The 13,438-nt window shown below is 33.3% G+C and overlaps 1 protein-coding gene across 5 annotated transcripts in view; it reads left to right on the forward strand.

Annotated features, from left to right (window-relative positions):
- The window catches only part of LOC115447287, a 56,400-nt gene that overhangs the window by 9,001 nt on the left and 33,961 nt on the right, over positions 1–13,438 (forward strand). The window contains exon 1 of one of the 5 annotated variants that reach the window (XM_030174292.2): positions 6,417–6,759. The exons of the other annotated variants lie outside the window; for them this stretch is intronic. The gene's annotated coding sequence lies outside the window, so the exon portion shown is untranslated. Of the gene's footprint in view, positions 1–6,416; positions 6,760–13,438 lie in introns of those variants that run through there. 5 annotated transcript variants of the gene reach the window in all.

Below are 13,438 nucleotides of genomic sequence, written 5' to 3' on the forward strand. Positions count from 1 at the left end.
ACAATGTTTTTGTGCAGAAATTATTAACGAAGATTTATTAATTATAAAATGTACCGTATCGTTTTTGAAAACGTTTATTTGAATATTTTGTTATGAATATCGTGAGATTGGTTTTACAGACACCAGCGCTATATTACATTATAGTTCTAAAGCCAAAGACGTTGTGTACATTGAGGGTTTATGTTTTATTCCTAATTTAAAATGTTCGTATTTATATAGATGATATAAATAATAATTTAGAAATAATAATAATTATTCTTATAAATTGTTTTGACGTATTACAAGTGCAACTTTGTTCGCCTATGGGATAAATAAAGTATTTTATTATATATTTTTTATAACCCATCATATAGGGCTAATGTCCTGAAAATTTGCATTTAGAACATAAGTAGTACGTAATTCTTATTGATATATTTCTTACAATTTGATATTGTACCGTAGCGCATTTCCCAAAGCCAAATTAATATCAATGGACATTTTATTTCGTGCTCAAACTGCCGTCTGCTGCAAAAATAACTCAAGTATAAAAATAGACAGTAGTAACACGATATTTGTGTCAATATTTTATTTCAGGGTGTAGTTTACGATTCTTCTAATTCAACTTGAACTCTTTTTTGTGATTTTAGTGTGTAAACTTTGTGCTCTATGTATGTGCCAGTTAAATGTTATGTCGCTTAAGCCAGAAATAATAATAATTATTAGTACCTATGTCCTTTTTCATGCTTTCCTTCCTTTTGAATAAAATTATGTTACTAATTTAGAAATTTAATAAGTTAATAATTGTTCCTCTGAATGAGAATCATTTCACGTCACCAAACATAAAACCATCTAGTTTTGCGAGGTTTTTAAGTGAAAATTTCATTTGACTAACATTTATTTTCGAACATACGAACGGAAACTAAAATTCGTTTAATCTCAGTTCTATTAAAATAATTTCCCGAGTGGAGTGGCGCGCGTCGCCGCGTCCACTCTGGCTGACAGCTGACACGGTGCTATATTGTTACAATGTACAGCGTACAGTCGCAGTCCATGAGTATCAGCACTGTCGCTGTCAGCCGTGTTCATTATAAAGCCACAGCTCACACAATTCACAATACTTACTGCAAATATAACGTTGGAAATTTAGTTTGAGTGCAGCAAGTTTTAATGATATTGAATAAAATTAACAAGGTGGGAAATAAAAATGCCGGGGAATGCGATCTTCACGGTGCCAAAACACGCTCTTCATCTTGAGACATTAATTAATTTTAATTTTTATAAGGGCTAGTAATGACATTGGCTTAACTAATGGTTTTTTAAACATTGCTGCTCGAAAGAAGAAAAAATAAATAAAGAATTTTTGTACTACAAAAAATAATCTGATTCTTAATCTCGTCAACGCAATATCACAATATTCAGGAACAGGTACGGGCTTTAAGTTGACAAAAGGCAAGTAACGCCCTTTATTGGTTGTTACATAGACTTATATTTTAATTAATAATACCCTAAGTATATGTAAATAATTATAATTATAGAGTCTATTTCATTTGAAATAAGGTCGAAGAACACTATTCAAAGTCAAGATTAAAACTTTTTGATTTAACTCACAACAGAACTAAAGCAATCTACGAATAGCAAACATTTCTAATAATATAATTTTATACCCACATAAACTTGCGATATATAGGTTTACTAGTCACTTATATTTATAGCGTCATTCAATTTTTATTAAACGAGGTTAATGATTTCTGAAATTGTGTACATGTTGGCTTTGTCGAGAGTAGTTCATTTCTTGTGTTATGTTTTTGCCATTTCTTTTCAAGATTTACCTTACCCGACAGTCACTATAGTCGAAGCCACCATTCTATTCCAAGATAGCTTTTGTGAAAGAAACATTTTCCGAACACAAGCGTGCGTTTTCTACATTTGTTATCCTTTGTGAGGCAAATGACAAGAGGACGCGGTTCTATTTTCTAGCCTACGGAAGCTAAAGATAGGGATCTATGGAACGTCTACTATCTTTAGCATTGCGTTGAAAGCAAGGCTGCGGCGACTTAATGAGAAGTCTAGACGTATAGTCGGAAATTTTACTAGCTTCACGTTGAAGCGTGAATGCTTACTAATTCGAGCGAAGCCAATGGCGTATACTGGCTTTTCAATGTATTGACTTTTTTCAAGGTTATGTTGGTATTGAATATAACAATGTGGGACGTTTTTTCATTGAACTATGTATGGCACAGGCAGTATGAATGCAATTTACGCATTCACATTGTTACATTTTTGGAAATAAGGTGTTTCTAGAATTCAAAAGTATTAAACATAATTTTAAGAGAAATGATTCGCTTTGGGAAAATTTACATTGATTGCATATTATAGTGACTTTCAAAAAAGGGAATATTGTTGAAATCTTTGATAGTTTATTGCTTATCATCAGAATGATGATTCAATCTTGTGGAAATACAAATTTTTGCATAATTCGGAAAAAAGGGCACGACAAACTATAGTGATTATAGCCGCCAGCATTGTACTTATTACACTCAATGTGTTTTATTACAATACATACCTACGTATATACTTCTCGATTTAGATATTATATTTTGTGTATGTGTTAATGTAGAATTTTATTATGGAGAACATCTAGCTTTTATGGTAAAAGTAGTTTCTTGGATTTTTGAGATATTAGTATGCGGATGACGTTGCCGAGAAAGACTAAAATCTACTTTTTTACATAATGTAGCAACTATTTTGTGTGTGGAGTCTGATGCCATTTAGTTTATATTTAAATGTTTTAAAACTTATTTATGCAGTATTTTTTCTTAATAATAAAAACCTACCAATAATTTTTAATTTGTAGTTATCCTAATCAATGCCCTGTTCTTTAACTCTCAATAATCATAAAGTAACGAGATATGTGGCTAAATAATGATTAGTTAAAACAATGATTGATAACGTTCATTATCAGAATAATAATCAACAAAATGTAATGGATCTTTGATTTACTGTGGATTGTGTCAGACGTGAGACTTTTGTGTTCATTGATTTTAGACCGCACTAAAAGAATCTGCGTCATTAATCTAATCTTAGATCAAACGTTGTTTTTGGCAGGGAAAGTAAATTTTGGTCTCACATCGGTTCGGTAACAGAAGTCGGCTGCCGTCACAAGACACTAAACAGTTTCACTGAAATCGATATCTGTTTTGCTTATTTTAAACCAATATTATATTTATGTAATCTATCGTCTTTCGTAATAGTATAAGTCTGTAGTAAAGTAGGCGGATTCATAGTATAATTCAATCTTAATTACGTAGGATCCATAATAAACTGTTGATAGCAACATGAAAACCAAGGGAGCGCATTGACAATTATAACTTTTTAAGCAGAATCAGAATGCATAAGCGTTTATTCTATTTAATATTTAGGTCATGGATATTAAAGACAATATTATATATAAAATATTTTAAATGATTTAATGTTGATTTCGATAGTTTATTGCTTTCACTCCTTTGGTTACGAATTTTCATAAAACATTTTTAGTGTTTTCTGGATCAGTGGTTTAAATTGTATTCATCTACAAATGTTTCTCATTTTAATAGTCCGTTGTCTGCGCAATAGTTAACGTTAGAAATTTTATGAAATAGACGAATAATAATAGAAGCAAGGACGTCAAGAAAGTCAATGACAGGAATAATACAGATATCGACATTCTAAGGCTATTTGTAACTCGATATTAAAGACGATTATTGTTCAATTACTTTTAATATAACCATGAAGAAGAATATTCGGTCGTTAAATAAATATTTATTAGATATCTATGTTGATTTTATAATGTGCTAAGTATTTATTTGAAACAATATATTATTGTAATTTGGTGACATAAATAAAATGTAAATGGGTTATGGAAAATAAAATGGTTCATTCTAAGGTATGTATAAAGTATCATAATAAATTCATCAAGTCACTTATAGGTGATATATTTACAATTCTAACGAATTATAGCTGTCTAGTCTAAATCATCCGTTTAATCAACAACAGCGTGTTACATCGACACATTGGATGACGAATTCGTGTGCACGCGGCACACACTAACCTACAAAATCTCTGTGATGCATTACGAACGTGTTGGCATGAATGTCATGAACAATCCGTGTTGGGTAATTACTATTCGTCGCTTGTAGTCAGACGATGGTCCCATTTACCTTTAATCTGCATGTTCCTCTGATTGCCCGCATCGTCGATAATTGTTTGCGATCTCTCCATTCATGTTGAATTCATTATTGTTTGAACTTAAAGGACGTTTACACATAGTTTTACTAGCGAATAAGGTGAAAATATTGAGAAGAATCTAGTTTTCGTATAGGCTTAATAATATGAATTCAATTTTTGTAATTAGTTTCAAGTGTGATAAGTTGATTAACAAATACTATGATATCTTGTAATGCGGATATAAGTGTCCTATAATGTTCTCGTTTCTGTGTTGCGATAAATTCTACTCGTATAAAACAGCTTTATGTGTTTAAGTAGTAAATAAAGCAGTGCATATTTTAGTGTTTGAATGCTAAACCGATAATAAAATTATGATGGTATATCTCGTGTATACTATCAATAGTAAACATTTGTAAATGTTAGGTTTGTTTATGTTTCCATTAAACTTTTTGTTACAATTATGATACTCGTTTTATTTCTTGTAAGTTGATTGTATGTGAATATCTTTTGAAACGTTGGTAAATTATAAATATTATTACACAAAAAAAATATGTCAAATTCTGAAGTTATACGGATGTATCGTCTCATATCTTTGTATTGTGGAGAGTCGCTGGTTTTGATTACGTGATATGAATTTGCAACAGAAAACTATTTGGTTGTTATTTTTAATGAATTATATGAACCTAATTCCTTTGCATCTTTTTACTTCTGTATCACTTCTACAAGCTTGCACAAATATTTAATAATTATTTTACTTTAAAACTATACCCTTATCCCCCTTCCAGAATTCCAATTATCACTCAACTTTGAAACTTGTGTCGTAAAGCACAATAGATGTGCCATATGCGACTTAAAATAGACAGTAAAGAGAATTGATTAGATGGCACTTAAGCCCTGCGGGTGGCTCACGACCGGAACATGTGACAATATCTATACAAAATGCATCCGGAAGCGTTTGAAGTGTTTCGATTTAGCTCTTTCCTACTTACTGGCACTTTGCTGTACTAGAACCGTTTTCTCCCCGAATTTCATTGAAGCGTAATCTCACGTGGTTCAAGCATAAGCTCGAACACCTAAATAGAAAGATTAAACAAAAAATAGATGGGAAGTTTGAATTATAATTAATATAACATCCTGACAATGCTATTAGAAGTATGCGATAATAAAGTGAAAATTATCGTTTTATTTGTATCGGTTTAATTGGCAAAATTTTGTCACTAACCTTATTTAAATTTAAACACAATACGTGTTATTGGAATTAAAATTCTTATTATACCATTTTAAAGAAATTCGATTAATAATTAGATCAGAATAAATTGTAAACTCGTAGTAGGTATTTTAAAAGTATAAAGTTCCTTCGCTCTTTGTATCAGTAATTTACCATTACAACTAAACGAGATCTAATAGCGTAACGGCAAATAATGGAAACGTGCAACAGGTGTATCGAAAGTGTGTCGATATCGGCTACATTTTCACTTGTTTTGGGAAACAAAGCCACAACTGTCGGTGGCTCGTGAGCCGGCAAACTAATTGGTAAAAGTGAAGCCTTTTCTTTGTCCACCGTAACAAGAAAGTCAAATAGATGAGTATCCGCGTTCTGCTGTTCTGAATCATGAATTCCGCATAGTACTTTTGTGTATTGAAATAGTGCTTCATAGTTTGTATGCAGATCCAATTAGCACTTCTTGTTATATAGTTATTGAAAGTTAGACAATCGGTACGTAAAAAAATAAAATGAAAAATTGTGTATTCTCAACGGCATTTCTATTTCTGTCCAATTTGCTAGAATGTAAAGAATTTAATCCGTAGTAAAGTTCAGGAGAGGTTATACCTACATAGATAGTATGTATCATCAGAATGGCTCGACGTGACCGTTAACAAAACCAGTATTCAAATTTAATTTATTAACATTTTCTTTTCGAATCATGCATGTGACCCTTTCGGTGTATACGCAGAGGCTTCGACAGAAACCTCCGTCTTTTTCACTCTTCTGGAATTCAAATTACCTTTATTGGCACGCTGGCTGTCGGACACAGGTAAAACCAGAATTACTTTATAAAAATAAATACGCGCGAATTTGTATGTTGTTTTGTTGGTTTTGGTGACCATTTACATTAGTTGCTTTATAAAGGTGGTAGATTTGACATTTGTCGTTGTCTCTGTTGTGCGGGCGTGTGTTGTATATATCTATCTCATGTCCCTCCTCCCACTGTTCGGTGCCTGCCGCGGCGCGAGTACGTTACTACTTACTACTCCACCAGTCGGCGACGGACGACCGCTTGTGTTCTTTGCTATGTTCGCGGTCCTAACAAACTGAAAGTCGTGGACGAAACCAAACAACAGTGAAAACTATAACTTAAATATAATTTAAAACAACATGAAGTAATGTAAATATAATTAGAAAGTGCATCACTTATAGAATTAATAAATAGAAGGTCCCAAAAAGTTTTAGTGTTTAAAGTAAGGTGTCTAAGTGATTCGAAAACTTGAAAAGTTCGTTGTTACCAGTCTGAATAAAGTTAAATGAAGCAAGTTATTTTTTTGTAAGCCGAAGAGGATTTGATGCCAGCGAATAAGGTACGACAAACCGGATATCGCACTAGTAGCTAACTACTAGCCAGTTGCATGACTAGTTTAGTATAATTACCGGGAGTACATACAATCGTACCTTTGAGAAACGATCTTGAACTTGTTGAAATTCTCCAGAATCCCTTTGAGACGTGCATGTTGTGTGCGTGTTCTGGTTTACTCGTGCAAGTTTAAATATTTGTAGTTTAGAGATAAACATTGTGCGGCCAGGTCGGTGTACGCCGCATTATGTGGGCCAGGTGTTGACAACAGGTGGATCTTCATTATGCTCTTTTCCTTTTTTAAATAAAAAAAATAGGTAACGGAGTCTATCTATTCAGCCTCGTTCTATTCATAAACTTTTCTACTTTCATGTATGGCATCAATTACGGGTTTCACGTTTGAAACCTTCAAGTCCTTTCATTTTTTTCTCGTTCTGATTAAGCTCTGTATAGATAGATACGTCGATCACATTCATCGTGCAATCGGTGTAGAAATAACAAATTACAAACTAGATGCGAACTTTATCATTTATGTAACGTCTATTGTTATGTGTACAACACAATTTTATCTTTTACAAGTCGACATTAAAGGCAACACGATTACCATCGTGAACACAATATAATAGACTATTTGTTATTGTATTGTTATTATTATGATTAATCCAAACCCTATGTTGGTTTGCTGGCCATATATATAAATATAAATCAGATATTAAATCTGTAAAAACTTAACGAGAATGTCGTTAAGGTGAACAGGGTTTCTTTTTTAAATAACAGATTTTAACGGTTTTTAGTATGATTGTATAGATAAGAGAAATAATAATGATACAAAATGAGCAATGTAATTTCAACATATAAAAGCAAACTCCTAAGAGTATCGTTTGTTTTTGGAAGCTAATTGAAATTTGAAATGCAGTAAGTATAGATATGGAAATCGTATATAGTAACCTGTTTTTTATGTAATTTTAAATAATAACAAAAATAAGTACCATAATACATAGGTATTAAGAAAATTAAAAGTACTTGGGTGCATTATGTAGGTAATTTAAAAATCATCTATAGTTACCCATACTATCAACAATGCTTGATACAATAATTTCTCCATGAATCATTCTTACATTTCGGAAACTTGAGAATTGCTAATGGCTTTGTTGCAACCGATTATTTACATATACAAACGTTTATTTCTTTATCATGAGTCACGCCACGTGACAGGTTAGTTTGAAATAAGAAACTGCAGAATATTTGGGCACATCAAATCAAATATGGCGGGTCCATGTGTCATCGTAACCGTAAAAATAAATTATCTATTCTTTTGAGTCTCTGAAGCAGGTAGACAAGGGCCTTTCGCAAGTAAAGAATTTTTTGTATTCATACCTTTGTACCGTGGTGGGGAGGCTGAATGGTGAGACGGTGAACGCCTTGAGATTTGTTTGACAAGCACTTGTTACTGTAGGTATCTTATGGGGTCTTTTATCGTGTACGTTGTTTGTTTTTTTAAAAGTGTATGATGTCATGATTTCTTCAAGTCTACGACAAAGAGTGTTTTGTATATATCAAAAGAAGTTACTGGAAGGTTTTTAAGTCGAATCTAAAATAGCATAGCATTATTGTAATAGATAATATTATATTTGTGTTCTAGACGTTTTCGTTCCACTCTATTGTTGCTATAAGCGCAGCTATACGATAAATATTAAATGTTTAAAGGAAGGCACTACAGTATGGTGGCTCACAGCTGAGGTCCGCCGCCGGTGGATGAGCCGGGCTCCCACCCCTCCTCTCTCTAATCCGCTCCACCCCGCAGGGTGAGTGGCCGGCGCTCGCCCGCACACATAACCACTGATCATTGCTCTTACAAAAAATCTTCATACCTTCATACTTTTTCTGGTAGGTCAGTATAATTTACTTTGTTCGACTTTAACTTCTTTAAATACTATGTGAGGATTCCATAAATCACCAACCTCAGTAAGTAATTTTGAAAGCGAATCTTTAGCTAATTCCATCCGTTCTGGCTTTTTTAAACCAGCCATCGAATCGAGGTCTCTGTGGCGGATATTGGGAAAAGTTGTTCTCATAGCGGAACCGGCGTGGAATATGTTAGCTACATAAACTTTTATTCAACATACAGTTTTAATAAGCCTCAACGACAATTTTTATTTGCAGAAAGCATTACTTACTTCCTAAAATAACGGGTCCTTCAAACAAAGAGCGAAAGATCGGGGGTGCAGTTTCCTGGTTAGTTGTAGTTATTTTCCATTACAATTTGGAGTAATATTTCGAAATAGTGAGAAAAATTCTTGTAGCATGTTAAGATCTCCGACATTTAACCGATGGCGCATCGGAATATTGCGAATCGTGAAAGGAACTTTGGAATGCAGCGGGCGTCCCTGTGTTCTTACAACGCTTTGATACTGTATACAGTACTCTATACAACTAAAACATAACGTGGACTTGTAATTGTTTAAATTGTATCACAGGGGCTTAGTCTCCTGTTTATCTTGTGTTATCAGATATGACTGAATCGAGATCCCCTACATTTCGAAGAGCACACAAAGTAATCCCAGGTTTTCAATCCTTTCTACGTTAAACTATGCCGCAAACACTGGATGGCTTTAAATTTTATCTATAGTTTAGCAGCTAGCTTAGTTTGTCCGTCCAGTGGTGATCGAGCCAACGTGGTGGATTAATACCCAAGGCTTTTCGATACTAAATTTTGTGGCTTTAAACTAGTTGCCCCACTACTAATGGAGAATTGTTAGTAGTTTATAGTTACTGCAATGAAATTTCACTTAATAGATTTAAAGCTAAGTCTTCAATATGGGTACATTAAAGAAATTGAGTAAATGGTTCAGTTGCCAAACCTTAACGCAACAAACTCATTCCCATGACGAAACTAATAATAGGAATAACGTCATGAAGTTATCTAGGACGAAACCTTTCCTCAAGTCGCGATAAACTCGGAGAAAAACGAGGTAATAAGCCACTTACGTTGGTATATGTGCAGTATGCAGTTATGTGTCGGGTCGATAGGCTGCGGGCATTGCGTCACACCTGCCCGGTGCACCACGGAGGGTTCTAGCATTTATCTCAAATACAGTTACCGCGTTTGCCTTAACACCCACTCTGAGACAAGGTTGTTTACTGACAAACACTTTAACTAGGTTATGGTACGTGTAGAATGGTGAAACGTGATCGTTTGTTGGGTAGGATTTTAGAAATTATGTAATTATTATAAGTTAAGATGACATTTCTTTAAAGAACAAACTATTTAAATTATATTTAACGAGACAAAATTTTACTGGCTATTAGAAAAAAATACAAATCGTTAAACAATAGTCCACTAAAATTGTAAGTCGTACAAATATAAATAGGTCGTAAAGGAATCAAAAGGCAGCATCTTCAGTTCAAGAAACGTAAGCAACAAACAGACATAAAAGAAATGCTTGTTGAACCATAATCTACATAAGTCAAACGCGGTCGTGTCAAGCGAGCCCACTTATAAATTCAACAGTATAATATTTCGTGGAAGAAAACGGTTGGAGTTGTGGCCCAGGGGTCGTGTTGCTTATAATAACGAACTTGTTTGTCAGTTTGGTAGTTAGGGGTCGCTTCTATCCTAATTTAGTACGCTAATTTAGTTTGGAACTAAATTCAGACTGAAACAAATTAGCCGCAATGAGGTTAAAGTCTGAACGTATGGATTAGTTTTCCGCTGAAACAAAAGCGAGAAGGTTAAACCGGTTAGTTCACTCCGAAACATCAATTATTGCTGGATTCAATTTGGGTATTTTAATATCTATTTACCAGGTATAGATTCCTTATATTAGAATAGAGGCGGGACGAGGAATTAAATAATTTAATAACATTAAGTGATGATTGTAACGAAACATGAAAGTGTTACCGCGACCTTGATTCAAAAACGATAGTGTATTACGTATTTTCTAGTAACTAAACAGAAATGTTATTCATTAAACGTGCTGTTTTCTAAACTCACGTTATCGTGTTTACATCTCGTGTTACGTGAAAAAATATTGCTATATTATTTTCGTTAGACTGATTTGGTAGCGTAGTTGTATTACAGAATGACTGCAGTGTTGTGATGATCGCCGGGTCGGACAGTGACGGTTTTTTCTACTCAGTAAGAGCTCAGAATCTGGAATTTGTGCCCAATATGGTGATAGGCTCGCTCCCTATCCCATCATGTGATTATACACATGGCGGAAAGTGGTTGCACTAGGTGCGCCTCTGCCTACCTCTTCAGGGTGTGTGTTTTTTATTAGTCGATTTTCATTTTTCATTCTAAAACGAATAAAGTGCTATGCCTACTCTGTCAATTATTACAGAAAACCACTACGTTCTTATGGAACTGTCAGCAGCCTCAGCAATTTCAGCAACTGTTAGTTGCATAGTAGTGTTTCTCTGCCACAAGTCGACGGGATTTGCGCGAGGCCTTAGTGTGCAATAAATATTAAACATAAATATGATTGTTCAAACTACCGTCACGTTTTACAATTTATTCACATTTGTTATAATAGCGATGGAAATAAATTTACCAGCGGTCACGAGTCAGTGCCAAAGTAACATTCCACATTCCTCAGAATATAACACAGGTAGGTACCGTAGCGAACAGGGCTTTGATATAATATTTAATGATTGAACAAGACTAAGGATATTGATTAATGACGCTAAGATACTGGTCATATAAGAGATTAATGAAATTTTGTAATAAATCACTGAATAAAGAGAGAGAACAATATTAAAGGGTTTTAGAAAGATTGAGAGACGTAGAAAGAAAGAAAGAAATTGATTTGGCAATATTTTAATAGAAGTTCATTCTCACCTTATTAATAAGGATTCGTTTATACTGGCTAACACAGCGAGATATAAAAATAAAAAGCCAGTTCAACATCTGTGCCGAGGTAGCAATCTTGCAATCTCCATTCACGGTCAGTTTTTAATCCATGTTACTGATGATACGGTACTATAATATAAGAACCACGTCAGAACTAATGCAAAGATGAGATCTGTGATCGGATGTGTCATAACTATTGATAATTCGAAGAAGCCGTAATCTGAAGCAGACATAGAATTTAAAGTCAGAAATAGTATTTGACGTTTGGTACAGTTATGATTGTCGCTGTAGGCGTAACATTTGCGAATTAACAGTAAATTATAATTTACTTAATGCATGCTTTCGATTAAAGGCGGAAAGTCTATCACATTATACTTTTTTGTATATATTTATTTTTATATTTTTATTTATTAAAATATCCAGTCCCTTACATTTGGATTATATTTGTAAGTGCTTAAAAAAGAAATTTTACGCTGTCGCAATCTCCATATATATATATATATATGTAGATAAACTCTTGCGATAGGCAGCACGTGTGTTCGCATTCTATTCAAGCCATGATTAGTACCATTATACTTCACCGCGTACTCGGCGACAATGACTTTCTTCTCTCACGATTCTGTGTCATTTCGCTTGCGAATGTTGTTGATGTTATCTACGAGAAACTCGTATCGTTGGGTTAAAATGTCTCTAATGTAATATTGAGTAATTCCAGTGTCATGTTTTCACTAGTTTTTGCTTTCAGTGTGACCTTTAATAATAATAGCAGCATTGTATCTACTCACTGCTGAATACGTGTGTCTATTACTGAAAAGGTTTAGACCTTATTGTAACACGATTATTTAATACAAGTTGGCAGCCTACCTACTAAATTCCTATGCAGAATTCTTAGGTATGTAAGTTTCCTCATGATGTTTTCCTTTACTGTTGTTTACCGAGCAAAATTTGAGAGTAGGTACAAGTTTATGAGTAGGTATACTATATAGTATTTAGCACGATTCGGAGTAATATTTACATTGGTGCAGTAATGGTTATAATGGGGTGTGTCACTATTTGATGTAGTAGGTAAATATAAATGAATGGATGATATATAATGACATACATAACAGTTATACATAGGATATTTCGACATTTATAAAGATTTTTATACTTGTAAGCATAGTGTTTTACAATCTTAAATTCTTAATTTAATTATAAATTATATTAAGTGAAATCGCATAATGTGATAACATTAGTATTGACTTTCATTAAAGAAACTGTGTTCTTATGAGAATTAAACTATGTGAAAATAAGCAGAATGAAGTACTAATTCAACTATGGTAATGTAGACAAAATGAGTTTTTAATTACAATATTACTTTCACACATGACTTATTCATATTGTCATTAGGTAAACTATATGAATATTAATCGTGTAGTCTAGCTTAATGATTAGCAAGATGATTATCACCAATGTTTTTAGTATTTTGTTTATTCTGTTTAAATATTTCTTTTTCTGATTAACCAAATGAAAATGCCAGTACCTCGTTAGGAGTTGATTTTCTTAAAACATCTTAGCAGATACCCTGGATTGTACGAAACTTTCACGACATCTAAGTATTACGTCAAAGATTTTAAATTTTTGTTGCTTAAAACTCAAATGTGTGAATAGTGTAGTACATTATACTTTATACAACGTGGATTTTGCCTATTTCAATTAAAGGCAAACAAAAAGTGTCTTTTCAAACTAAGTATAAACGTAGAAGTTTGCTGAATATGTATGCAGATGTTTTCGTCCTCCATATTTACTTGACATAGTTTTCATTAGTACGTTTAAATTTATTATAAACTGAATG

Source organism: Manduca sexta, chromosome 6, assembly GCF_014839805.1.
Source record: "Manduca sexta isolate Smith_Timp_Sample1 chromosome 6, JHU_Msex_v1.0, whole genome shotgun sequence".
Classification (NCBI taxonomy): Eukaryota; Metazoa; Arthropoda; class Insecta; order Lepidoptera; family Sphingidae; genus Manduca; species Manduca sexta.